The sequence below is a fragment of the Nipponia nippon genome, unplaced genomic scaffold (assembly GCF_047370975.1).
Source record: "Nipponia nippon isolate SJK-2023a ecotype South Korea unplaced genomic scaffold, ASM4737097v1 scaffold_1, whole genome shotgun sequence".
Lineage (NCBI taxonomy): Eukaryota > Metazoa > Chordata > Aves > Pelecaniformes > Threskiornithidae > Nipponia > Nipponia nippon.
The window spans coordinates 89,815,663-89,830,879 of record NW_028262290.1 but is presented as its reverse complement, the minus strand read 5'-3'; the positions used below and the strand labels follow the sequence as shown (position 1 = coordinate 89,830,879).

General features: G+C 39.6%; 1 long non-coding RNA gene across 2 annotated transcripts in view; it reads right to left on the bottom strand.

Moving 5' to 3' along the window:
* The window catches only part of LOC148057463 (uncharacterized), a 67,040-nt gene extending 52,022 nt beyond the window's left edge, over positions 1–15,018 (bottom strand). The window contains exon 1 of one of the 2 annotated variants that reach the window (XR_015700069.1): positions 14,900–15,018. This is a non-coding gene — a long non-coding RNA (uncharacterized LOC148057463). The remainder of the gene's footprint in view (positions 1–14,899) is intronic. The other variant, XR_015700072.1, reaches the window with a different exon arrangement.
* Positions 15,019–15,217: the final 199 nt, after the last annotated feature.

Sequence of the window (15,217 nt, the reverse complement as noted above, 5' to 3'; positions counted from 1 at the left end):
AGAGGATTTAGCTGGTAGAACTAAACTCCATCAAATGTTGCTCTCAATGAGAATTCCCAACAAACACCACAGAGTTTGTCAACAGCAGCCAGATTAATTTTGACTGCCAGAAAGAAAAGAAATAGTTGGAATCAGCCATGCTGCAGTGCAATGAAGATGCACAGTAACAAAGCTGATAGCGTTCATGGTTAGTAAAGGCAGATTTTGCTCTTAGAGCTTCACGTTTACTAACAGGTCATTACAATGCACCCAAGAGATAACACACCTTTTCCAGAGACTGAAAGTTGAACTACAGGCTGGGTCTCCAGTTCCCTGTTTAGACTAATCCCTAACCTGAATTTACTGAGGTTCACCTAGAACATCTATTCAAGGTAAATATGTAGCACTAACGTGGAGAACCAACACCATTTTTTACCTTTGATCATCCAGATTTTAAATTTACGTTCATCTTACTGCACATAATTTTTTTCCCCCACAATGCAGCCTTTCTGGTTTTATACCTTCCCAGACACAGCTGCATTTCCAGAACTGCTCTGTGACTATCCAGTTTTATTTTTATTCATCATGAGAAAAGCTTTGTGTTTGCCTGATATGCAAAAATCTGCTTCACAGGCTTGAAAAATTACCAAATATATTCCTTATCCATTCTGAGACGGATGGGATACTTGGTATCTCAGCTCAGCATGTTTAAGCCATAGCTAGGCAATTCTTTTGAAACTCATTAGATAATTGGCTAGCCCAAATTTTGTAGACATTTGAAGAAAATTGTCATAGCTTAGCATTCAGAGTAGTGTTTGAAGTTTGAGTAGAAAGTATTTTTCTCTCCCCTGTGCTACCTGTCATCCTGCTCCACAAGTAAGAACATACAGGAAAGAAAAATAATGGAAATTCTGTTTTCTGAAGATTTTATATAAAGCTTTCCTTCAACAATGTAAAGTCTTTTAAAATGAAAAAAACCTAACTACCTAGCATTCCTAGCTGTGTCAGACACTTATAGGCTACACTTATTTACACATCCATAAGTTTTAGCTCTACAAAACAAAAACAGGTAATAGGCTGAGATTAAACATTTGGATCAACAGTTGTCAGACCTTGTCAAATGCTGAGGTTTGCATGGGGCATGGACCTACTGGCAAGCCAGAGTAAATTTACAGATTTTTGAAGTCATAAAGTAGCCCAAATATTGGGCTACCTGTTGGCTATGGCTATGTGATCTAGAGTGCCAGATGATTATGATTTGGAGACTTGGAGTCATTTTAGTTCAAGTTCGTTTTAGCTATCAAACAACCAGGTTTCCTACAGTATATTTTTCTGATCCACGTTTGTGCCTTTGGAGCCTGAGCAGGCAGACAGCTAGAAGCTGATAATGACAAAGAACATCATAACTTTTTGATTTATTAATATCTGTGGGTTTATGATACAGATTACCTGGATTAATCTGGGAGATGTACATCCAGCGGAAGAACTCAGAGAAAGCATTTATGCAGTGGGTGTTGACACATGCGCAGCTTATAGCAGCGTCCTGAAAGTCATTGGCTGCCCTGTTACCACGTGACTGAATGCCTCTGTCCTTGAAAAATAATATTTAATGAAAGCCATAAATCTTCAATATAGTTTAATTTAGTTTGCGCTATACACCATTGCTCATCTTCTTTTGCCAATTCTTATCTTCTGAGTTATTGCCACCACTTGAGCATTTAACTAAAGTGGTATTTAATATTAAACTTGAGGGTTCATCACTTTCCTTGTTATCATATCCTTCAGCACTCAAAAATATATTTTCATTAGAATTAACACTAACAGTTCCTTTAATTGATGTTAGGTATGCTAGGTCACTAATCTAATGGTCTTTGCATTGTCTTCTCAGTATGGGTTAGCTTCATGTATTAACACAATCACTTTTTGAACTGAAGACATGGGGGTTCACAGTTACGGGACATTAACTGCGTAGCATTTACTGATTTGTTAGGACCATTACGCATTCATCTTTTGTCAGTGAAGTAATTTTGGAAGAGCTTTTTAAAATCTACCTATCATACACATATAAAGGCAAATCTGTACACAAAACTGAAACATGATAACCTGATTTTAATTCTACTAAAAACAAGAAAATAGGTTCTTACAGCTGTACAGAAGGTGTATTCAAATGTATCAGCACACAGATTCAGCTGAATTTGAACGCATTGTGTTAATTTGTGGTTAAGAAATTTTGTAGTCTATAGATGATCTGGGACTTAACAGCAAAGTTAAATCTTAACAGAAGCTATTTCTTGTGGTAAACTGACAGATCTATGTTCAGCTTTATTGGGCTTCTATTTTCCGGTTACAGAGGTGTGACATTTAAACACTACTTAAGAGCTTGTTAGCTTTCACTAAGGTGCTCTGAACTGTCAAGAAAGACCTGCAAAGATATCTAGATTTGCAGACTAGAGCTGCCAAAAATCTCCTGGCTGGTAGAATTTGCAGTAGCACAATGCTTCACTATGAAGCTCAATCAATTGATTCTTAAGTGGCCATTATTTGTGAAGTAGACAGTCTGTTCATTAGTGGAACTGATGAAGAGTGAGATGTTAACAGAAAGTATTTTACTGCCAGCTTTCAGAGCTGCAAGAGGAATATGCAGAGGGAAAGTGAGCCTTCAGAATCTCCATTCCTCATCATTACAGCTACATCCTTAGAAATGCAAAGAAAGCAGAGGAACACCTTTGATGACTTGCCAAAGGTTGCCTTTTACAGCAATTCATGCCTCGGATAGTTTAATCACACCATGGTGCTTTTCTTCAGATATCAGTTTGAAAGAAGTCTAGTCACTAGGCTCTTATGCCCCTATTTAGCCTTGATTTATCAGAAGTTTGTGATTCTTTCTCATATGGCAAAAATCTCAGTCTTTTCAAAAGTGCAGAACTATGAACACATGCAGCACTGTTGTCTTCAAGTGGTGGAAGGTGCATGTCCTTCTTTCACAGCCCTACACAAAGTGGACTTGATACTACTTGTGAAGAGTTGTCAGGGTGTATGAGAAGCAGCCATCTTCTCCTTTCAGCTCCTCAGAGGTTAGCCCTTGTAATGCAGAGATATAACCTCTTCCCTCACTGCAAAACCCTATTGCAATCAGGTTTCGGCCCTGAACCTTTAGAAGTATGGTATGGACAGCTACACTTCAAGAGAAGGACTAGTTACCAAAGACGGTAACAGTAAGACTTACTTTTAAATTGCCAATAATTGGTCTTAAAGGCTTTATTTTAAAGCTGTTGGTCAGAAAGAAGAAAACAGCCAGGTATGGCTTCATTTCTATCACCTCTGCTCAGAAACTGGTGAATACAAAGGACAGGATGGTGGACCTTTCCATGTTTAATGGATGAAGGTGAATTCTCAGTCATACTTTTGTTCCCCAGCCTTGGAAGGGCAGTTTCAGCTCAAGCAGAAGGATCACTAGACCTAAGTGTTTGGCAAGGAGATATCAACACAGGATTTTTCTCTGTTCCACAAGGCTCTAGAAATTCCTAGTGCTTTTGGATATTATGTTGACAACATGAGCCAAACTGTAGCATTTGTTTAATCATTTGACAGACTGCCACATATCTCAGGAGTTCAGGCAGGAAGTTAAAAACAACAATTAAGATCCCGTCTCAGTAAATTTGAGGTATTTGAGGAACGGATCTTTCGGGGTGAGCTTTTGTCCCTTGCTGACCACAGCCTGCCATGTGAATACATTTAGAAAAGGCTCCAACAATCTTTTAATATTGAAAATACTAGGTAACTCAGCTGTTAAGCTCTCAGTCCAAACAAACCTTACCTTTTCAAGCCTGATGTACCTCCACTTACAGACAATAAATTTCAAACTCCATTATGACATTTTGACAATCCTAATAATTTCTTCTAGTTACATCTTCCTGTTAACATGCCATGTGATTTGAAGAATTTACACTACTGCCACAGGACCTGTAGCACACTTATTTTCATTAATATTTCAGATTCTCAGAGACCAAGGAGGGATACTATTACCTCCAAGTACCACATGACATGGAAAAAGAAGCTCTAAGATATCTAAATATTATCTCTGGCAATCTGCATTTTAGATATCAGTTGTGATTTCTGCTATGTTTTGCATCTGATCATAGTTTTGCCTTGTATCTGTTCCGTGCTGCAGTTTTCTTTGTTTTTATGCCAAGCAGTTATTACTTATTTAAGGAATCTTGGCAAGATGAGTATTTTTTTTTTCAGTTCAACAACATATCACAAGCCTTCCCCCTGTTCTTGGAACAGACAGTTTGAAATGTGAGAATTTGGTTAGAACTGAACAGTTTCTTCCATTTTCTCTTAATGACACTTTCCAGTATATACCCAGAGGTAGCTGTAAAAATACAAGTGGAAGCAAGTATGTTCAGAATAATTTGTTTTGTCTGAAACTGGACATGCTCGATGCATTGTAATAACACGATTTCCTTTTTGATGTAGATTGTGTACAGTGATGAAGTACATATTGCATCTGATGATCCCTAAACAGTTAAGCAATTGTCACAGCACTGACAAATCACCGCATAACAGAACATTTAATGCAGCTGCTGGGAGCCCATATTTTCCTGCAGAAATAATAAATAGGTTGCAGATTCATCAACTCAATAAGCCTCAGGTTTTTATTCCTAAGTAGTTTCTTTCAGTAAGAAGTCAGCTCATCTATCGCTCAAATATATTGACCTACAGTTATTACTTCTCCATTAAAAAAATATCAATGACATGTCCTGTCTCAGGCCTTCAGGTCTTCATACTGAAGTACTGTAATGTAAAGTCTTACTTCTGAATCAATAGATTGTACTGATGTAGATAAGAATCTCTTGCTTTAGGCTTGTGACACCTGACGCAGTAAAGACAACAGAACTCTTTCTGTCAAGTACAATGGGTGAAAAATTAGGTTCCATTATGCATGAGTAGATCAATCAACTTATTATTTTCAAAAAACAGGCTCTTGAACCTATTCCACCATCTTCTTGCAAAAAAAGTACAAGTTGGTACTCAGCTGCCTTTGAGGATTATTGCTAATTTTGTTTCTGATGAGTATATGTGGTTCTCCTTCTATAAATCAAGTGATAGTACTGCATGACAATTGTAGCATGACCTGTACGTTTCAAGGGAACGCACTGTCTACAAAAGGGAGTCACTTCTTCTGCCTGGAGGTTTGAAGTGCCACTTGATTAAATCAGCCTCAGGCAGACCTGGAGGCTGGTGTTCTACTCCCTCCAAAGCAACTAATGATGCTAGGTCTGCAACTGCAAAACTTAAAGCAAAGCATTACATAGCACAGTAATTTCAAAGGGAATGCATATCTTGCAAGACAGATGCTCTGCAACTTAAGTCTTGTTTAATGAAATTAGATATCTTCTGCATATAAATGTGTGCTGAAGAACACATACTCCAGCTCACCAAAATCACATCCATGTTTGCTGTTCAAACAGCTCCATGTTAGGGCAGATTAATGTAATCAAAGGAAAGGGGTTATGCAGTCTCTTCACTACACGTACCACCTTGGTTAGAAAGTTTATAATGTTATCAGCCAACGGAAGGATACACAATGTTACTGTGTTGCTGACAGAAAGAGCAAATACCTGGATTATCCTTTTAGTCAGTATGTTCCTCTGCCTTTCTCTGGAGGAGGTGGTGTTCCTGGAGCAGGACTGCAGTCTACAGCCTTCTCTTTTGAAGCTGCTTTTTGAAGATAATGGGCTATCCCAACCTCCTCCAACATGTCATCGCAGTCTTCCCACAAATCTCACAGAAGCTTGGCTGCCTGGCCCACATCACATCTGTGTGGCCCCGTCAACACACTGCTGCCAACAGACTTTCTTTGAACACAAAAGCATGTTTTACCCCAATGCTCCCTTCTCCAGCTTTTATACGCTGACTCCTCTCCTTCAATACCTCCAGCTTATGTATCTTGAAACCTCCATCACCTCCTCACAAGCCCTCAACCCTGTCCCCAGCCTCTCTCTCAAGGACCTCTAAGAAAGGAATTTCTAAGCTTGACATACTTGGACCCTTATTACCCAACACCTGACAATATAGTCCCTTCCCCAGATGCCTTTTCCTCTCTCCAGTCCTGGAGTTCCCATATATTCCCAGTGTAGCAGCCAGTACTTTCTCAATAATCACAGTCACGCTGCTACAGGAGCAATAAGGAAGTAGTATCACCTGCTTGTCCTTGAAGCCTCAAGTTGTTCTGGCAGTAGCCTAACCCCCTACTTTCTCCATCTGTGCACAGAAGACTACTTTCCTTCCTTGGCTATGACAATTTTGGAACCAATGGCAGTCCTTGATCTAAAAGATCTCAGTTACAGGATCAACAGTCCTATAGCAATCCTGCACTTATTTGGCTTGGGAGTTCTACTCAAGAGACTAACACTGTCACTCTTTGATGTACACCACGACTAGTGCTTTTCTTTCCCTTAAAATCACATGTAGGCATAAAACAAGATACAGAACCTTAAAGATTTAGATGCTTTCTCAGCTGCTGTAAGCACACAAGTTGAACTACAACATTAATATTTAGATAAAGCCATGCATTTTTTATGCTCTTTGTAATGAAGTAAATCCCCTGATGATATTGAGAAATTCTGCCCTGTAATTTCTAGTTATGAAGCAGAATTCATAGTAGTCTATTTTTAAATGGAGATGAACACGAGTTTTGACAACTTTGATCATTTCTTTAGTTATACCACTACTTTTTATGCAGAGCCAGAAATGTGAAATAACTTTCAATCATATGCACCTGCCCTAGGCAAAAGAACTTTTGAGGTGTGCTTGTACATCATTTCTTGATACATGGAAAGAACTGGAAGTTAAGTGGCAACAATCAATTCCTCCCAACACTGTTTCACATGTATTTTAACTACTTTCAGGTTTAAAACCTGACTGAACACTTGCTAAGACAATGAAAAAAAGAAACTTTGCAGATATTTTTGTTTTATGAGAGCAACAGAAGCAAGGACACATTTTAGAATAATTACAACTGAAATACATTGACATTTTTTTTTCTTGACCCTTTCAACCTAATAAAAACTGCAGTATTCCAAACGTATGTTCTCTGTTGCAAGAAGACCCTATTCAGATGGATTCTGTAGAGCAGAAATAACCTTTTCCAAACTGTGGTGTTTGTCTCTGACATGAGGCCTGTCACCCACCATAAACAATAGTCTGCTCTTAATGTCTGATTTATAGCTTCGTCAGGGCTTACAGCATGGTTTTGTTCAATCTTTGAAGAATCTTCTTTAAGAGGTGATCAGTTTTTTCCCCCTGGTTCATATGCTATGATTTAAAATGTATTGTGGCGAACTTTAAATAAGAGCATAACAAATTAAACTAGAGGAGTCCCTAGGCCTTTATAATGTTAACAGCTGGAGCACTGTAACAAATATTTTTCCAATTTAAAAAGCTCTAGCTCATTAAGTGCGAAGGAAAATTCATTTCAGATCTTCAAATGCAACAGGCTACTAAACTTTTGAGTCAATTAACTTTCGAGTCTTGTCTTGTTCTCCAAGCTGAATGTTAATAGAACTCTATTAATTTAACATTATACCTAAGAAAGAACAAACAATCCATTTCATATCTAGTAATTGTTTAAATGAGCCCAATTATAGGCCACCTTTAATGCCACATGTATTACATTCCTAAGTTCAGCACATATACTGTCTGCATTGTTGACTTTGAAATTTCTGTGCAGTAATCAAAATGATTATGCTGCAATGGTGAGAGTGATGGTTACAGACAGTCAAGGCTACATTTCCTTTCACTTTCATATCAGCAATTTTACCATTTCACCACTTTTATCCATCGCTTACTGTTTTCAATCCTGCATATTGCAGTTGGTATACATGTGGCTGTCTTGATTTTTAAGGACATCTTCACATGCACACAGTCCACATCTTAAAAAAATGCACTTGGGGAAAAGAACCACAGGTTGAGCTGCAGCTTGAAGTACAGAATGTTTTTCACTCTGCCAAACCACGCACTTCACTGTAAGGAATAGCTTTAGAGATGGCAGAAAAAATTTCTAAAAATTACTCAGAAAAAAAAAAATGAATTCCCAGAAGTAGGAGGAGGGAGATGATCATTTGCAAAGAAGCTTTTAAACAGAAAGGTACCATGGGTGGAGTTTCAGCTCAGATAAACCACTACAGAGCAGGGAGTAGCTCCTTGTTGACACAGGATAAAATTAGATGAAGTCATATGACACTGTATGTAACTCTATGCTGGAGATCTACATAGCCAAGCTCAGGGGCTGAGTTTGTAGAGACAGAGTTTTCTGCAGTCCATCATTTCTCCATACTTATAAAAGAAGGAATATCAAGTTCCATTAACAAGATATACTAAAGAGGGAAACTCCATAGATTTGAGGGAGGAAGAGACTTGCACTAAAGAAAGGGCGTGCACAGAAATGTTCAGATTACAGACATATATACCATATTATCTTCAAGAGCAACAGCTACTGCTTAGTTTTTAAACCAGGATAATGTTTATCACAGGTGTTTCATGGATATGCAACAGGGGAGAGATATATTTTGAAGAAAAACTTCTTAAGCAGAAAGTAAAGAAAAAAGCCCTGTTCACCAAAGATAACTGCAGCCAGTTATCGTAACTCTCCTATGAGGTGGGAGACTGGCAGATCTGAGCCTGAACAGTGATTCTGTTGAACATCTTTCCTTGGGCACAGGGGGACTGAACGAACTTCAGATGATCTTGTTTTCATCCTCCTTAGTTTCATGTTTTCTGTTCTTAGAGAAGTTTTACTTGTGTGTAACTGACTCCACAAGAATTAGTTTCATGAAACAAGAAGTCCCAGGTCAGAATTCCCCCAACTCACTCGAGGTGCAAGGATCCTGATCGGGACCACCCTGAGGATTTAACATGCACGCATGATGCTTAGGAGCTGCATGTAGCCTGAGAAATAGCCTCCAGCTCCAGTATGTTTAACTGCTTTTCCTCTGAAGCTAGTCACACTATACCTAGAGTCAACTGCTATCTACATGGTAGTAAATTCTGATTTAGACAACATTGCTCCTACTCATTGTCCTGCTCCAGACTTCAGAAAGCATATCACATTTTGAAACAGCATGCAAACCATGTAGAGAGAGAACAGAACCCATGAAAAGCTATTTTGTCCAGGACAAGAGCCATGCTAATTTATGCCTTGGAGAAATCAAAGTTCACTGTGGAATCTAATGCCAATAACTTGACAACTTACATACATACACCACCAGCTTTTACAAAAAGAAAGAAAGGGGGAAAAAGGGCAGTAGCCCATTTTTCATTTTTGTCTGCAGTACACTTCTCTCTATTTCTACAGAGTAAAAGCACATCTTCAAAATGTTATTCCCTTCTATATCTCTTTCTGAAAAAACTCTATTTTTATTCTAATATTTAATTGCTATAGCCTCTCACTGGATGCTGTGTCCCTTGAGGTAAGCAATACAGGCCTGCCTTTCTGTTTCTCTTGTGAAAGCCTAATCCTACTCTATAAGGTTTATAGATTACACCAGCATTTTTATATCTTTTCTGTTTCAGAAAATCAGAATGTAAAGACAGTTTTAAATACCTTTTACTTGAAACTGAATAAGAATCAGTGAGCATTAAAGGCAGCTTCATCTTCATCCTGAAGAATGATTTACATCAGAGTAGAGAATAAGCTGGTACAATAACTGTAGTATTAAGAACTGCCAGTTTCATTCAATCTGTCTCCACAGGAGAGATTCAGTACAGATGGATTTCAAAACAACAATGAAAATGAAATGAATGTTAAAGAGCAATTCAGTTCCTATGCGCAATCTCAAGCTACTACACTCTTCATATTCCTATGTGAATGCAATTTGCTGCTATTATTCTAGCATAATTCAATTGTCTTAAGAACTAAGATCACAACCTCTTGAGCAGTGAATGAAGATAACAAGAGCTGTTTAACCTGGAATACTAAAATTATATCTGAATCCATTACTTTCTGAGGAGACAATTGCCTCAATAAGTAGGTACCATGAGAAATGTTTCCTAGAAAATGTTTTTACATCATGACTGTTCTTTCCCAATTTTTGAGCTATTTCAGCTGAACAAAGTCTGAACCAGTACTTACACATATTTAAAAAAATAAGAATGTTACCATCTTTCCTGGTGAGTTTCCTCCTCTGCTTTGGTGGGTTTACAGCTCTCAAAGTTTCATCATTTTATACAAGATGGACCAGGATGGATTAGTACAAGATAAAATTTCTTTAAGACAATTAGGCATCTCCTGGGATCTTTTAAAGATCTCTTGTCTACATTATGAGAGAAAATGCTTTCCAAAAACATCCTGAAGTTTCACTCAGAATAATCTCCCCTGAATGCATTATGCTGCCGTTTACATCCAGAGGGAAACTTGAGCAACATGAGAAAACAGGAGGAATATACGTTGTCTGAAGGAAAGAGTCTTAATGTTCAAGAAATTCAAGAAATTCCAAACCCAGTAAAAAAGTTGATTATAAGACCTCATAAGTAAAGACTTGACAGAGCCATATGTCTTCACAAATCTGTAGAGGTGTCTGTTTTGAAATAGTCTTAACACCACCCCTGCCACTTTACTGGCATTTCCATCCACAGCGTAGGAGCACATCCTGGACAGCTCTCAGCAGACAGAAGTAAGACACAGGACTTACCTGGGATGTTCCCTGAGCAGATCATTTCACAGTCTATTAAAGGCTAATATTAGCAAGTCCCCAGAGAGGTGTTTTTGACAGGACAAGAGGCAATGGGTGCAAACTGAAACACAAGATGTTCTCTCTGAACACTAGGAAACACATTTTTACTGTGAGGGTGACCAACCACTGCACAGGTTGCCCAGACGGGTGTTGGAGTCTCCATCCTTGGAGAGATTCAAAAGCCATCTGGACATGGTCCTGGGCAACTGGCTCTAGTTGGCCCTGCTTGAGCAAGGGGGTCAGACCAGGTGACCTCCAGAGGTCCCTTCCAACCTCAGCCATTCAGTAATTCTTTTTTTACTACTTTGGGGGCATGTCTTGTGCCAGGAATGCACCTGGAGAGAACCTGGCTTGCATTCCTAGATCCTTAAACTTTATGCAGAGAATGTAAGCCTTTATGGAGCCTGTAGTTTTCCAGGCTGAGCCCTTCCAAACCCCAGTGTTCAGGGCACAGAAGAATAAATACTCATTTTCATGTAAAAGACTGGCTCAAATCCTAAAGGCTTAGTAAATAGAAAAAAGAGAAATTTTAACTCATCATTTGTTTCTGAAGGATCTGGCTGGAGTCAGTAACTTCTGTTGAGCTCTTCTTATGCAAAGTGACAAATTCCTAAGTCTGAACTTTTACAAAGATGGATTGCTAATGTCTTCCTATAGAAGCTTGAATCAATTAACACTTCACAAGGCTTAGGACCTGATTGCTTTCAGGTTCATGAAGTCTGCAGGCTGAATATTCAAGCAGTCAGGCCCTCTGACCTTTCATTTGAGCGCCTCTGTTCAAAAGCAATAAAGATGCCAGGTAGATAGCTTCATTCAGAGTAGAACATCACCCTCTCCTTCAGCAATTTTGTTATCACCACTTCCCTGTAACTCCTGTGACATCTTGAAAATGTACTTCCCTAAGCCTTTTAATTACTCATGTGAAAACTGAAGTACTTCTCCCAATAAGGCACTTTTGGTTGCAAAACACGAGACAGAAAAGTGACTAAGACCCATTTCTGGGGTCAGTCAATAGAAAGCATGGATCAAGATGTTCCAGGCAGCATCAGAGCTTGCTTAGCCTAAAAAAAGCTCAGGGTCTTATGCATCAGATGCAAGGAAACAGTCATCTTCATGTCTAGCTGGGGTCCTCTGTCAAGGCTGAGTTGCAAGAGAACGAAGCACAAGTAAAGAGACAAGTAGTCTGAAGGAAGGTTCTTTTCCAGCTGAAGACCAACTTTCTGAATAGCTAGTCAGGATGCACGTACAAAGAAAAAGTGGCAGCAGCAGCATATACTTCCACTTGACAGTACATGCATAGTCAGGTCTACCTTCATAGAAGTGAATGTGTTTAGCTTAGAACAGTTCAGCACGTTTCTGGCAAATATTTATAGGTTAGTCTGCAAGAAATTATGTTTAGTCAGAGAAACAATTACTATTCCAAGTACAAAATGAGGAGGAAACATTATTCAGTAACTATGTGAAAAAATGAATCATATTTATGCCTCCTCTTATGGGCACTTACGTAGCAGTATCAGAATAAAATGTTATTTTAACTTATACTGACATATTATTTCAATAGGCATCTTTATTACACAAAATATGCATCATAGATCAATGTGAAGTGAATTTTGTTTTAATTAAAACTTTCTTTGTATTTATTATGAAATCCAGCTCATGATCACTACTCACTACTTATTCACTACATCCTTCTCAGTGACTCACTGAGTACATCCCCTAACAAAGGGAATACCATCAGTCAGGAGCTCACAGATCAAGGATACCTGCTTATAGGACAGTACTTCTTTGGGCTTCATACAAGAGACACTTGAAGTTTGTTAATGTTGAAGTTTTGCAAAGCCTAAGGTACTTCCAAACATAGGACCCATGATGATGCCAGCTGCACTTTTTTGTTGTTGTTGGAGGACACCACTTTGAAGTGACCAAGTAAAGATACAAGATGAAAACATCACGCTGTTGCAGCAGTTGTGCTGGGGGATGGAAGAAGGCAGGGACAGCGTCCTTTCCCACTGTTTTTTACAGAAGGAAGCAGAATCAAATTTGCTTGCTTTTTTTGCAAGAATTATTCTCTTACAAGAACCACAACAGACTCTAGATGTTGTTTTAGTCATTGCATGATTTCAGAAGAGCAGCAAGACTGAAATCTGAATCAATCCTGTGGATCCTCTGAAGACAATGCACAAAAATGCTTTGGCTTTGGCAACCAAGAAAGTCAACACTAGCAATCAAAGAGTTAGGCTAGAAGTAAGCCAGTCCCCCAAGAAATGTTGGGTTAGAGGATCTACAGTTCTCCCTCAAGTCTTTTGGAGGCCAGCAAAACACCTTGATTCTTCTTGTCCTGTGTTTGGGATGTCTTTGTTCCTGAATCCAAGGCTCCTGCAGTGAGATGCTGGAGTCAGACTGGGTTTCCAGTCTGTACTATCCTAGTGTAACCTATACGCTAAAGCATTTCTGCCTGAGAAGACAGCCATCAAGCACCATTTTACCTCATCAGAAAGCAGGAGATTTCGCATGCAAGGCTTTCCATTATTGAAGAGTTCTCTTACTTTAGGAATACTGGCTGGTCCCCTAACTAATAGGGAGCAGTAACAGTGAAGAGTATATGCCATTGACTAAGGACATGAATAGCAAGCAGAAGAATTTATGACCATCAATGCTGAAGTATTACAGGAAATAAAACCTTACTTAAATACAGTTAATATTAGGAAGATCTCAATGACAAGGTCTCAATGCACACATTTTGCAAACAATAGCTCAACTTGCCTTTTTATCAGGAATTTAGTGGTAGATGACAAAGGCTATCATTCAGCGGCTTAACTATCAAATACATGAAAAAGCCTTTGCAGAACAATCTCATGTTAATTCCACTCATAGAATAGAATCATAGAACAGTTTGGGTTGGAAGGGACCTTTAAAGGTCATCTAGTCCAACTGCCCCTGAAATGAGCAGGGACATCTTCAACTAGATCAGGCTGCTCAGAGCCCCGTCCAACCTCACCTTATATGTTTCCAGGGATGGGGCATCTACCATCTCTCTGGGCAACCAGTTCCAGTGTTTCACCACCCTCATCGTAAAAAATTCCTTCATTATATCTAGTCTGAATCTACCCTCTTCTAGTTTAAAACCATTACCCCTTGTCCTATTGGAACAAGCCCTACTAAAATATCTGCCCCTATCTTTCTCATAAGCCCCCTTCAAGTATTGAAAGGTCACAGTAAGGTTTCTCTGGCGCCTTCTCTTCTCCAGGCTGAACAACCCCAACTCTCTCAGCCTGTCCTTAATAGGGGAGGTGTTCCATCCCTCTGATCATTTTTGTGGGCCTCCTCTTGACCCACTCCAACAGGTCCATGTCCTTCCTGTGCTGAGGACCCCAGAGCTGGACACAGTACTCCAGGTGGGGTCTCACCAGAGCAGAGTAGAGGGGCAGAATCACCTCCCTTGCCCTGCTGGCCATGCTTCCCTTGATGCAGCCCAGAACATGGTTGGCCTTCCGGGCTGCAAGAGCACATTGCCAGCCCATGTCCAGCTTTTCGTCCACCAGTACCCCCGAGTCCTTCCCCTCAGGGCTGCTCTCAATCCCTTCATCGCCCAGCCTCTCTCTTTTTTTCAGTTGACCACTACATTAAGTGGTATTCTTTAATAGCAATTAGTTTCCCAATATTTCTAGTTATTTCTCCTTCATCTCCAGGATTCCACTATCTTACAAATCCAACATGTTTTTAAAAAAGTGAAAGTTACTGCCATTTTATTTCATGCTTTCTCATTCTGAGGGAAAAAGGGGGATATAATGCATGCAGCCCTGGCTACATACATTACAATATTACACAGCTCCCATCCTCAACAATAAGAGAAATCCCTGAGTGACCTTTTCATTATAGGGGCACCTCAAGAAATGAGATATCAGCCTAAATGCATTTGGTGAACCAATGCTGTTTACCCAAGGCTACCGAGACTAAACAGTACACACTGCTCGAGGTTATTTTGGCAGCCCTTCCTATTTCACCTGTATAATCCAGCAAAGAGCTGGGACTGGGGCAGCTAATTTAATCAATAGAGTGGTTTTCTTTCATGAGCAGAAGGCTAACTGTCTCACTCAACACCACCAATGTTTTGAAAGATCCAAGTTTCCAGGAAACACTGTTCCCCATGCACACACAACCCCAGGCATGCTTCCCAAACTCACCCTCCAGTTATTCTCTCTAGTTTCAACAGTCTTCTCCCATCCACTAGTTGATTAACGAGAATAAACGCAGTGGTCCCCAGTCCCTACTCGTTATAAATATGCACATCACAGACCACTTTCCAACACAGCCTAACTTTCAAGCAGCTCTTCAGGCCCCCCCCCCCCCCCCAGCTTTTTCACCCTCCTCTGCTTTTCCCTTCTCACCGTATCACACATCCTCTTCACCAGCTGCCATCTGCTACAGCCACTAAACACCACTTCTGCCTCATTACAGCTACCGATTCACCCTCTGAACTCCCTGGCTTCTCAGTTATATGA